General features: G+C 39.5%; 1 protein-coding gene across 1 annotated transcript in view; it reads right to left on the bottom strand.

Moving 5' to 3' along the window:
* LOC106069440 (uncharacterized) overlaps positions 1–10,582 on the bottom strand; it is a 53,865-nt gene extending 43,283 nt beyond the window's left edge. The window contains exon 1 of the mRNA XM_056016039.1: positions 10,133–10,582. The gene's annotated coding sequence lies outside the window, so the exon portion shown is untranslated. The remainder of the gene's footprint in view (positions 1–10,132) is intronic.
* Positions 10,583–13,417: the final 2,835 nt, after the last annotated feature.

Raw genomic sequence — 13,417 nt, 5'->3', positions numbered from 1 at the left:
CATGTTAATCAATGACTTAAACTCTGCCAAGTCACTGGTTTTCCTGACTGACTCAGTCAGCCCATTCCTACCCATTGCTCTAATAGCACTAGAGAAGAAGAGAGTATTTGTACAAATTTATCCTAGCATATGAAATTAGAAATGTGTCTTTATTTTTTGTGTTTTTTTCTGGGTATTTAACTACGTTTGGTTTTTATATTTGAAGAGTATGGTTCAGTGGGGAAAACGGCACAGCATCGTCTTGGGGTTAATTTGTGTCGACGATTTACACTAGCTAAATATACATCTGCTCTTGTGAATTGAAAAGCATACATAGATTATAGACCAGGGGTTCTCAACGTGTGGGTCGCGACCCCCTTTGTGGATGATTGGCAATTTGCCAGGGGTCGCCTAAGACCATCAAAAATATGGATTGTTATTGTCTACTCTTCTATTTCTGTATGTGTGTGTGTGTGGGGGGGGGTCCGCGGCAGAGTGAGGGATTGTAAAAAGGGGTCGCCGAGCTTAAAATGTTGAGAACCGCTGTTATAGACTATAAATTGTCTATTTAGTAATCTTTTCGTTCAATGTAATTAGAAACTAACTACACTAATATTGTTTGCGCATAGATCGAGATCTACTTTGATAGTGCAAAGAGGATTTCTACTTTACATGCCCACAGATGGAGTGTGACATAAGGTTTGAGTCATCATTTATTTGATGTTTAAGGTCACACTGACCGGTAGAGCACACCTTTTATCAGTACGTAGAGTCCATACCGTGTTTTCTATAAACCCACTCACAAAACCACACACACACACACACACACACATACACACACACACGCATTCCATTGACAACCTTGACTGTTTGTTTAATATAACTTTTATCAGTGTCCATCTAACTGTCCACACATCACGCTAAATTTTAGCTGACCTGGCCCTTTGGGCTTAGTAGAAAATTTGTATTAATCCCAGAAAACATTCACTTAGCATTTTAGGTTAGTGAGGGAAGGGGGCGGAGCTAGAATCAGTAGCTACATTTTGTTTTCCGAGTCAATGACATTAAAATTCGAGTGTCTGTTTAATCAAGTACCAGTACCAGACAGTGCTTTGATCTGACAACACAAACTGTCACTGACCTGTACAAGTATTGCGTGTAATGTGCATTAATGTGTACGAAAATCTGATGTGTCAATCGGACGCGTGTAGCTGACCATTTCGTATGAATGGGGTAGCAGCGCGGTGCCCATTCTGTTGGTCATCTGTCCTGTTTATTTCTGACCTTCTGACCCCAGGACTTGCTGACATTTTTTTTTTTTGTGTGCATAAAGACCTCTTCACTTCCACCCCCCCCCCCTTCTTACACTTTGCATTCCCAGCATATCGAATGTCCCCATGAGGTCAATCTGTTCGGCCAGCACAAAGAGCAATGACCATGTTGGACACACGGCGCGTCATCCTCCAAGTCCCATTTTACCTAAAGCGCCTTGGTCAATCATCACAATATTATCTATAGTCATTTTTTTTTCTGCGAATGTTAAGACAAATAAATGACAGATAACTCCTCAAATCTTAGCCCTTCCGTAAACGCTCTGAAATATGGATAGACCGTTTTACAACAAGCGCGTGACTCGTTTTCAGACCTAAGTCAAATGTTTTAAATGTTTCGGATGTTTTACATATTTCGGATGTTTTACATGTTTTAGATGTTTTATTTGTTTAGGATATTCCGTCAGAGTTGAAGATAACTTATTTTCTAGTCCAAACCTCTCGCAGGACGACGGGAGATGGCAGCGGGCAGGGAACGACAGTCCAGAGCGCAAACCACACGACCAGACTGCCACCATGAAGTAAACTCATACACACGCAAAGAATGACTCTCTCTCTCTTTCTCTCTCTCTCTCGTATTGGGAAGAAATGGTTATTCATATAGGAACAATGGACATCATTCACCAAACGTAAACAAACAACATTTAGCCACGTGATTCTCTATCTCTTCTATACAAATTACGATCTAATTTTAATACACAGTGGCTATCACGTGACAGTTTTTTTTCGTTGTTTTATCAATATTATCACGTGACTTAATGATGTTTGTTTACGATTGGTGAATGAGGTACATTGCTTGTCCAGACGGAAGTTTGAGGTTCCAACACACCTCTCCAGCCACTTGCGGGACTACGAAATGCAGAGCAAAACCAAGCATTTAGAATATGCTTATTAATTCCAGAAAACATTCGGTCGGATAGCTTTATCAGTGTCCACCAAACTATCCACACATCATGCTGTCTTCTAGATGACCTCTGAGTCCTAAAGCTAGGACCAGGTCCTCTGCTCCCTGGGTGACCGAAACGATCCTGTCATCCATTCAGAATGGAAGAACAACACAAAGATAGTCTTCTATCTGGTTCCACGCGCGTTCAGACAGAAAGATGTGTTGAACAAATATAAAAGTAATTCTTTAAAGTGATTAGAAAATGATCTCATGATGACATTACATTTCATCAATTGATGAATGGTGTCACCAGAATTGCCACACATTATGCACGCATTACTTCTCTACAACTGCACGCTAAAAACAAACAAAGCATCATGATGTAAAGCCTCTTTTTAAAACAACCTTGGCGCAAACATTTAATTCGGGCTGCGATTCGGAAGTCTCCTCGTCTCCTTGCAATGGGCCTCATTCACCAATCGTAAACAAAACAACTTTAAGCCACGTGATTCTCTGTCTCTTCTATACAAATTACGATCTACTTTTAATGCACAGTGGCTATCACGTGACCGTTTTTTCCCCCCGTTGTTTCATCAATATCATCACGTGACTAAATGTTGGTTTACGATTGGTGAATGAGGTCAATTCGGAGAAACACTACATTTTTATACTGACTAAAAAGTAGCGTTCCCCCCCCCCTTTCAGACCTTGTGGTCTACATGTCAGATGATGGTAAACGGCATCTGTTTCTGTGGCTCCCGGTTAACAAGGGTTTTATGTGGCCAGCACAACGACCAGCCGCCTTTACTTTTTCCCCCAACTCATGTCAGGTACCCATTAGAGCTGGGTGGACTCAGAGGCGCCCGAAGATCACGAAACTAAAAAAAATCCCAGTCTTCACCTGGATTCGAACCACTTTACCCCCCAGCCACCGCGCCTCCATTATGCTAATGGACCTCATTCACCAATCGTAAACAAACAACATTTAGCCACGTGATAATATTGATAAAACAACGAGAAAAAACTGTCACGTGACAGCCTGTGTGTATTACGTAATTTGTATAGAAGAGATAGAGAACCACGTGGCTAAATGTTGTTTGTTTACGATTGGTGAATGAGGTCAATTAGAATGCGCCAAAAATACTTAGATCCTTCCCGATAAATTTTTTATTATTTTGTCTTTTCATATAAAACTTTTATTTAAAAGAAAAAAACGATTTAAAAAAAATGAATGTTTACACAGATTAGAAAAATTCAAATGAAATTAAAATAATCTACACCTTAGAAACACCAGCGCGAGATAAAAAAAAATTCACTAGCATCAATGAAATGTCAGCACGCTAGAAGCGAGTCTGCAAGTAATAAGAATGTAACTAAGTGGTTAAATAATCTGTAGCAGTGTTTCCCCAAACTTTATCATGAACGAAACGCTTCGCATAATTCTGCTTATTTTTTTTAGAGAGCTTAATACGCGTGGTGGCCTCCTAGCAGGGGCGGAGTGGCTATATGGGCATTCGGGCAAATGCCCGGTGGGCCGGTACCCAAATGGGCCATAGGACCATAGTAATCATCTTTTTTTTTTAAAATCACGTCTGTATTTTATAAGATAAGGGCGGCATGGATGTCAGTAAGGCACGTTTTAAACTGTTAAAGCTTTTATTATAGGCCTAGTATTCTCGTACAAAAGGGTCCATCTGAGCGACGTATTTATGAAATGATAACGACTAGAATACCAATAACATGGCTTTATTCGACAAAATTAGACTACAGTAAACAGTGAATGAAACCAGCACGTCTAGCATACCACTGATGCAGTCTATACACACACACACTGGACATGAAACACAACAATGGCCATGACCTTCAGACACGCTGGACGCACGCAGAAAATCAACTCAGTTACACTACAGGGCCTATATTCGCTGTATCACAGCCATCGATACATTTTCAAAATTTAACATAATGATTTTGAGGACAGGTAGACCTAGAATTGGATGTCTATCATATAATATACAGTTTATGGGCCGGATGAAATAGAAATGCCCGGGGCCGATTATGACACCCAGTCCGCCCCTGCCCCCTAGTTAATTATTCCAGTATTTCTTGGAAAACCTATTTAGGCCTCGCGGGGTTCCACGGAACACAGTTTGGGAACCACGGGTCTACTAGGCCTGTCGTAGCAATGCGTCCAAACTGTGTTAAAACACTTTTTCCCCCCACAAGGCAACTGAGTGCATGACCCTTGCTTGCCTAGAGTTAACGACCTTGTCTCAACACATCTGTTCATACAGGACACAAGGCAACAGCACAGACTGAATAGAACATAAAAGCCCCCCCCCCCCCCCCACCCCTTGCTAAAAAGAATAAGAACTAGCATTGGTCAAACCTTCAGACAAGTGCTAGGTAGACAAAGTCTTCCCTTGTTACTCCTGAAACCGTCAAAGCAAATGAGAACAAGTGTTGTCTCCCCTTCGTTAATCCGTTCGAACTCTTTTGTCCCAAACAACAGGTAGCATTTTTAACTAGGTCACGCCAGGTAACAAAAAAAAAAAAAAAAAAGAACGCGGCGTATAGGTATCTAAAACGCCGTGAAAAAAATGCGCTTGGTGGCAAGTTTTGGGCGCTGATGGAAGAAAGTCATTGTAGTTAACAGGCTGTGCCCTATAGGAAGGCTTTCTATTAAGCGAGGTAAATCCCTTCTACCAAGAGTCAAGTATGAATAGGTATTGGGGGGGGGGGGGGGGGAGGGAGGAGACTTCTCTGGACTGAGAAAGTAGTCTCACGGAGGGAGAACAACTTTGAAACTTCAACAGGTTCCCGAATTGAAGTAAAAATGGTGACACTGGGAACAGAGTAGGGAGAGAAAGAGGGGAGTGATATTGAGACCCTGGGAGCCCTGAACGTGGGAAGGTGGGGGGGGGGGGGGCGTTTTAAGATGAAAACGTTTTTTTACCATTGACAGGAAAACTTCAAATGCGATTTATTTTTAAAACTTCCTTAAGAAGCTGAACTTAGAGAATGAAAAAAAAAACGTATGCAAAGATGGAGAGAGAGAGAGAGAGAGAGGGAGAGAGAGAGAAAAGAAGGAAGGTTACAGGTAAGAGGTGGCTTGTTGTTTAGTCTACATCTCCATTTCGTTGGGTTAGACTCGTGCGGCAGGTGCAAGACACGCTCCAAAAAATATTTGTAGGGCTTCAGAGAGGCTCTTAACACCCGCACAAGTCGATTTCACTCTACATGTACAGTGGATGTGGGTTTTTTTTTTGCTGTGTATAAACAGTACAACGATGTAATGGTCTGTTTGCAGTAAGACTAAGACTGCTTTAATGATCCTTACGGAAATTTGTTGTGATTACAAGGACTCGTTTCTCATATAAAGACAACACAACAGAAAAATACACCTAAATAAGACTAAGACTAAGACTGCTTTATTGATCCTTACGGAAATTTGTTTTGATTACAAGGACTCTTTTCTCATATAAAGACAACACAACAGAAACAGGATGACTGCCTGGTCGTGCGGTTTGCGCGCTGGACTGTCGTTCAGGTTTATCGATGGTCCCCGGTTCAAACCTTGCCCGCTCCCATTCCTCCCCCGTCGTCCAGCGGGAGGTTTGGACTAGGAAGTAATTATCCTCAACTCTGAAGGAACATTCCGAAACATGTAAACCATTTTTACAACATACACATAAATAGAACAGACACAACATAAAGAGTTCATCCAGCGACTACACACAGGCATCTTGATCATTTTCATGTTTCCAGATCAACGAGTGGCGTGCATCTCGTTCTGTGTGTCTACTGTGTCTACAAAAAGACCTTGCTACATAATTGGGGGGGGGGCAGATAATGTATAAAGCTGTTTTTAATCTTTAACATGTTGTTTGCAACATTATGAACTGGGCAAAATAAAAGGATTACCGAATAAAGTTAGAACAACAATATATATATATAATAAAAGTCAGCACCACTTGATTTCTGGCAAAGGAGTAGAATTATTTATTTGAGTCCCCAGACAAGATAAAGTTGGCCATCACTGACTTAATGAAATTAACTGTGCACGTATTAACCATGGCTAAGGCAGACGCACTCGGTAATTGAACATTCATGGCGACATTAATCACGTGACTGCAACCGCTTTATCTAGGCAGGATTATTTTTAGAGTTGTCAAAGAAAGATAACTCTCTAACTCTAATACTTAACATTTCTTAAATATTTCTGTCTACTTTTTTTTTTTAATTTTTGGAATTGAGATGCTAAAAAAAAAGATCCTACGTATCATATACAAAGACCGCATCACAAACGAAGAGATTAGAGGATTAGTACCTCGATTGGACCCCGCGATGACCCGCTAACTACTGTTTTAAAAAAAAAGATCCACAGGACCTTCTTTCACGGAACAGTACCAGGAAGAAGAAGAAGAGGCAGAGAAAGCGGTGGGAAGTCAACATAAAAGAATGGACGGGCCTGCCATTGAAATGCAATGGAGAAAGACGGTCGACAGATCTTGTGTGGTGTGTGGTGCACTAAAGGTCGAACAGACTAAGGAATAGGCGAAGATTATATAACAGTGATATCAAAACTACGCCCCGCAGGACAAATCTGGCCCGTGATGAAGTGCAATCCTCTGGAAATGTCTATCACAGTGCATAATGAACTCGCAGAGAAACTGATTAAATTGAGTTGTTGTTGTTTTTTTTTTAAATTGATACGGCCCATGACAATCGTGTTAAAATGTATTTAGCACCCAGTCCGAAAAACGTCTGCGCCACTGGCCTAAACAGAGTTTCTGTAAGCTTCGATCCCTGCAAAGCTCGCATGTTACGCATACCCACGCATGTCATCAGATTTCTATGCTGCTACAGAGAAGACAGGTAGGAATGAATGCCGATGTTGTTACGCAATTAGTGAGCCAGACTGACGGTGAATGCCAAGACCGACTTTGACCTCAGACCCAACATACTAAACTCATTTCCTAATATTATTCAATTTCTTAAAACCAAGATTAAATCAAAAAGTAAGGTCATTAAGTTTGCTCCACTCTCCAAGGATGTGGTTGAGCCATATAGTACTTTATGGGAAGGAAGAAGACCGAAGTATTCTCTATTCTGTTACGCTACCCTTAGGTTCAAAGGCACGGAACCAATCACAACCAGAGAACATTCACGGTGCTCCAACTCACTCAAGCCGCCCAGTGAGGAGACAGTAGGTGAGCCCCTGAATATAATCATGCCCTTAACACGCGCTGATATTTAACATTGATGCATGCATTGTATACTATTGGTTCCTTACGGTTGTCATTAGCCGGGGAAGCAGTTATGGATACAAGCGTTCCACTACCTATAAAATGATTCCAAAGAACACTCGTCTCAAATAACCCCCGACAACATGTCCAACTCCTGGACTTCACGTGTAGCTTACTTCGGCGGAACTGTTTTCACACACAGGAGAAGGGGCAAAGACGAGTAACTGACGCCCTAACTAGCAAGCCTCGATAGGAGTGGCTCGTTGGATACTCACTTCACGAATGGAGAAGGCAATATAATATATTCGAAAGGAGATCTTTATAAGGTGTTGGATTTTTAAAAATAGATTTAAAGAGGCGAAAAACAAACAAACCAACAAAAAGACTCCATTAATATTGTAGTCATTAAAATTGTTAGAGCGCGCAGACCTGTTATCCCTTTCTTCTTTTCTTACAAACAACAACAAGAAAAAAAAATAATAACCTGGAACATGTTTCAAAAATGTATGATCGCCAAAAGACATAGAAATTAGAAAACCTAGACCTTTTAAAGAACATAGAAAACTTAACCTTCTAATGAACATAAAAAACCTAGACCTTCTACAGAATCGTAAAGAGCATAGAAAACATAAACCTCCTAATGAGCATAGAAAACCTAGACCTCCTAAAAAAAAACATAGAAAACCTTGACCTTGTAAAGAACACAAAGAGAAATCTACATCTTCAAAACAAAAATACAGATATCTGGACGCCTATCCAGACTCCTGACATATTTATTGGACATCCTTACAGGGCACATCTGTAACTTATAAGATAAGATAAGAAGATAAGAAGTGACTGGTAGACAAAACACAAAGGACAAACTAGGAATGTGCCACTAGATCAAGACGAAAGTAAACACTTTAATAAACGTCCAAACACTTCAACCCAACAGAGCCCAATCTTAATCTAAAATGAATGGAATGAAAGAGCACTCCCAAGTCACGTGATACAACAGAGAAGTCTGGGACATAGTGCACCCAAACACATCGAGGAAAAACTAAACAGCAATTGTAACACGTCATACCAATTTACCCTACAAAAGACCCAGTCCTCCAATTTTTGCCCACTCTTCGCTGGTCAAAGTTAATGTGATTGGCATTTACTGTCCTCACCCCCCCCACACACACACACACATACACCCCTCCCCTGCCAACACACTCTGATGTGCACCCTGCCTCAGTTTTGCAACACAGCCATTATCGTAATAACATGTAGCAGGCCCAGTGTAACATTTAAACAAATGTTGGCTTGTTATGTTCTTACATACAAACTCGTGGTAATAGCTCAAAGTAACATATTGTGCGAACGTAGGGCGAGCCAAATAAATGGAAACATCTCTAGAATATATTTAGGTGAATGCGGGAAGACTTTGGGGGAAAAAGAAAATTAAAGCACTAGAGGAAAAAAAAACTACAGAATTTTGTTACATTAATATCCAGTAGATGTAAGTGTTGGTTTAGATATATATGTTAGTCCAAGACTAAGAGTCGGGTCCCAAGGCAGCCAAGCGTATGAAATGCACAACTCTTAGATCTATAAAAAATAAAAAATAAAAAAAAAAAACAACAGAATACGAATAGTAATTCTATGTACCAATGCTCTGTCTTTACTAGTGCAATTACAGAACAGGATGGGTTGCCTGAATCAGCCAGGAAAATCGACGAGTTGGAAGAGTTTAAGTTAATGATTAACTTGCATGACTAGATTAACGCAGGGACAGGCGTAGGACGCAATCGCCACCTCTTTTGAAGTTACTTCTGAAGTTCCTTCTGTAACTTATATATAAGATGAGAACTTTTCTCTAGCTTTAGTCTTTTTGAATAAAAAGTTTGATCTTAAAGGTGGATTGGAATGGATCTACATGCTACAATCCAGTAGGATTATATCGAGCTGAACGAATTTGCATTTAACAATTTATTTAAAGAGGATATTAAAGTAAAGTAAAAGTAAAGTTCCTTTTTCAGACCATGTGGTTGACGAGGGTATCATGTGGCCAGCACAACGACAAAGCGCCTTTACTTTTCCCCAACTAATGTCAGGTACCCACTGGAGCTGGGTGAACTTAGAAGCGCCCAGAGGATCCCAAAATAAAATATCACAGTCTTCACCAGGATTCAAACCCGGGACCCTCTGGTTCGGAAGCCAAGCCTTGTAACACCCAGCCGTCAGATATTGAAATGAATATTAAAACGAATTTGAAACAAATGACCAGAGTGCTGGTGCTGGGAATTTATTAAAAAATTAATTGATGTGTCAAGTGCGCCCTAAGTTAAAAAAAAACAACGTGCAATGCTAAAGTGGTCTGCTCATAAATAGATCTAAATATCTAGATTAAGAATGTAACCCCTTTTTCACAGCTCACTCGTTGAAATCGTCGGTATCCTTTGAAGTTACTAAATCTAGATCTTGACTAAGTTGTTTGGCCACTTAGATCTATAATTTTAAAGCATTTGAATAGAAACTGATCTAATTTACATCTAGACTATTCTAGACTATGTTTAGATCTAGACTAAATCTAATTTCTATTTTTAAATTTAAATAGATCTAAAACTTATTTCAAGACTTGGATAAAGCTAGATCTAGACTCTAGATGGCTAAATTAGTAAATATAATCTAGAGATCTAGATGTAATCTTCCGAACTACTTACCTATTCAGCTATTCCCATGCCATGATCTAGATTCTAGATCTAGAATATTTGTATATCTAGATCTATACCCTCTACCCGGCTTTAGATATCTACTCTATGATATAGACTATAAGTATAATACTTAATAGACCTAATAATTATAATCCTTGAAGTTGATACTATTGATAGGCCTAGATATAGATTTATAATATTAATAGATCTAAATTTAGATCTGCTTGTGATGCAAAAATTGTAAAACAAAACACTTGTCAGAAATTAGATTATGGCTTCCTTGGAATCAAACACATTATTGAGATTAAGTTAAGCACAATGTTAAGCATTTCTATCCATTGAAATCAAGCACATTCGGAATAACGCAACACATTTCTCCACACACTTTCCGTACCGTTACAGGGCGATCAGACCCCTGTTTCACACGCACATTCAAAGGGACTGTATCCCAAGCAGAAGACTTCCTCTTTTTTTTTTCAGGCATGGCAGCCAGCGATCTTTCTCTTCCCCTCTCTTCTCTCTCTCTCTCCCCCTCTCTCTCTTTTTCTTTTCTTTATTTCTTTCTCTCTGAAGTGAAGGTATTTTTTTTACACGTCTGTCATGCACCCCTCCCCCTTTTTTTTTCCCATTTTTTTTTATTTTCACGGCTTGACAGTTCCTCGCGACTTGCTCGTGCAGGGGGTGGGACTTAGTGACTGCACGCGTGTTCAACTCGGCTTAACAGGATTTTAAATTGTGGGCTGTGTCTCATATTTTTTTTTTATTTCAAGTTGTGCATAGATTAAGATCTTCTAAATTTATCACAAAGAGAATAGATAGCTGGATAGGTAGTTTACATAGATAAAAGCACATGTCTTATTCCATATGCAAGGACAAAGTCGTGCAAGTTCTCCTTTTCTAGTGGCAGTAGAAAAAGAGGCGGGTTGCCTGAATCAACCAGAGAACCAACGACTTATCTTCTTCTTATCTTATATAATACAGACGTTACTTCAAAAAAAAGAAGATGATTACGTCCTACGCGTCATGCATTTAGTCATGCATATTAACCAATGACCTAAACTCTGCCAAGTCACTGGTTTTCCTGGATAGCTCAGGCAACCCATTATGAATCTCACTGCTCTGTTTTGTGTCTGTTCCAGTTTCTTAATGTTTTCTTGAGTTGAGGGGTCCCAAACGGAGGATGCATATTCTATTATTGGCCTAACCAAGGTTAGAGTTTAAGTCACCGATTAACATGAATGACTAGATGGACACATGAAATACTTGGGACGTAGCCTAATCATCTTCTCTTTTGAATGAACGTCTGTAATTTATAAGATAAGATAACCTAACCACATAGTTCTAGAGCACTCTGTCATCTTCTTATCTTATAAAATACAGACATTCATTAAATTCTGCGAGGTCATTGGTTTTCCTGACTGACTCAGGCAACCCATTCCATGCTCTCATAGCACTAGGGAAGAAGGAGCACTTGTACAAATTTGTCCTAGCATATGGGACGAGGAATGTGCCCTTTATCTTTTAAAGTCTAAATCACAGAAAACAAAATAAATTGATGCAGAAGATGACATTCGTTGTCGTCTCTCAAAGACTGCCCCGAGAGAAGTCCTGATCTGGTGAAACAGAAACAAGCGCAGACTGTCGCAAACACTATTGTATGATTGTGGCTCACCTATGAAAAACAGCTATTCGTGCTTCGCCTGACAGTTCAAATTCTCATATGCAACATGCCTTATGCATTTACTTACATTGATTTAAACTGTTAAAAATATTTATGCTGCGACAATTAAAATTTATGAATAAACAACATCTATTCTCCAAAAACAATTCAAAGAAAAGTACAATGTTTAGTTTGAAACGTTAGAATAAACATATTGTTCCATATTTTCGATGGTCTTAGGCGACTCCTGGCAAACCGTCGTTCGACTCCCGAATGGGTCGCGACCCACAGGTTGAGAACCCCTGTTCTAGAGCAATGTGTATATATGTCAGACCACTCTTGCAGTTGTGTGTGACCTGGAGTTACAAACGCTGATAGAATTACGTGACAAAATCTCTTCCAGAAAAGTAAACATGAAACTGTTGTGAGTACCTTTTTTAAATAAGTATTTTTAATCGACCTCCGTAGTGGTGCTTTTATTGTTCTAACGTTGTCGGTCTGTCTTTCATGTTATAGCATCTCAAAAGCTAAAAAAAATTTTTTTTGAAAATCCGATTTTGCATCCCCCTTCGCTGAGGTCGAAATAGAGTTGAGCCGCAGCTGCTAGTTTTGGTCTTCCGAAAGCGAAGCTATTTTGTTTTTTTTAAATAGAAGACCTATCATCTATTATGCATTGAGAATTATGTAACTGTCATCCTAATATGTCATAGTCCATCTAAATAGGTCATTGTCATCTAAAATAGGTCATGGTCATCGTAATATAAAACTGCCATCACTGTCATCAGAATGTGTTTATTTTGGCAAATAATTTGTAACATCCCTTTGTATATCTTTCAAGTCAGTGGGGAGAAAACTTTGACCCAGGACGTTTTTGGAAGATTGAAATGATCGGTCGAAATACTAACAGTGAACACGTTTTACATTATTTAGTGTCCGAGGTTATATCTGACCACATAATGGCAATGACAGCGTCCTGTCCCTGCATCCTTTTATAACCACCTCGGCAGACGTTGCCACAATAAAACAAAGAACATCCACTACAGAATCATTGGTAGAAAAAGATGTAATTTAAAAAAAAAAAAAAAAAAAAAAAAACCGGAATTTTTTTAAAGGGAAATAATCCAATAATAACTTATTTTCGAAATGATAATTGACTTAACTCCCTCTTTAAATGTATTCTTTTTTTAAAAGTGAAATGAAAAGTGAAGTGAATAGTCATGTCTCCCCTTTAACCACAAAAACATGCATATATGTAACACTGCCGGACCAAGTTAAACAAAGGACGTTTGGGCCACGAGGCCTTCATCAGCTACAAAACAAACAAAAAAAAAACAAAACAAAAAAAAAAAAAACAATTAACACAAAATAATCCAAAGTCAACTTCTGTCCCAATGTTGTTCTCTATCGAGGCGGAAAAGAAATGAGCTACCCTGGTGTAAAAGCGCGAGAAATCGGAAGGGGGCGAGATGTCAGGCAAAGATGAATGGAAAAAGGGGTACCGTAGTGTTAGTGCCCATCGCGTATTAAATAAAAGAGTGCTGGTTGTTGATCCCGTTAGGTTGGAGGGTGCCTGACATGTAAATAAGTTTGTTTTCGATCTGCAGAAGGCTGTTTATGTTTTTGTCGTTGCATTG

This window comes from Biomphalaria glabrata, chromosome 17, assembly GCF_947242115.1.
Source record: "Biomphalaria glabrata chromosome 17, xgBioGlab47.1, whole genome shotgun sequence".
In the NCBI taxonomy this organism is placed as follows: Eukaryota; Metazoa; Mollusca; class Gastropoda; family Planorbidae; genus Biomphalaria; species Biomphalaria glabrata.
This window is presented reverse-complemented; position numbering and strand designations above follow the sequence as displayed.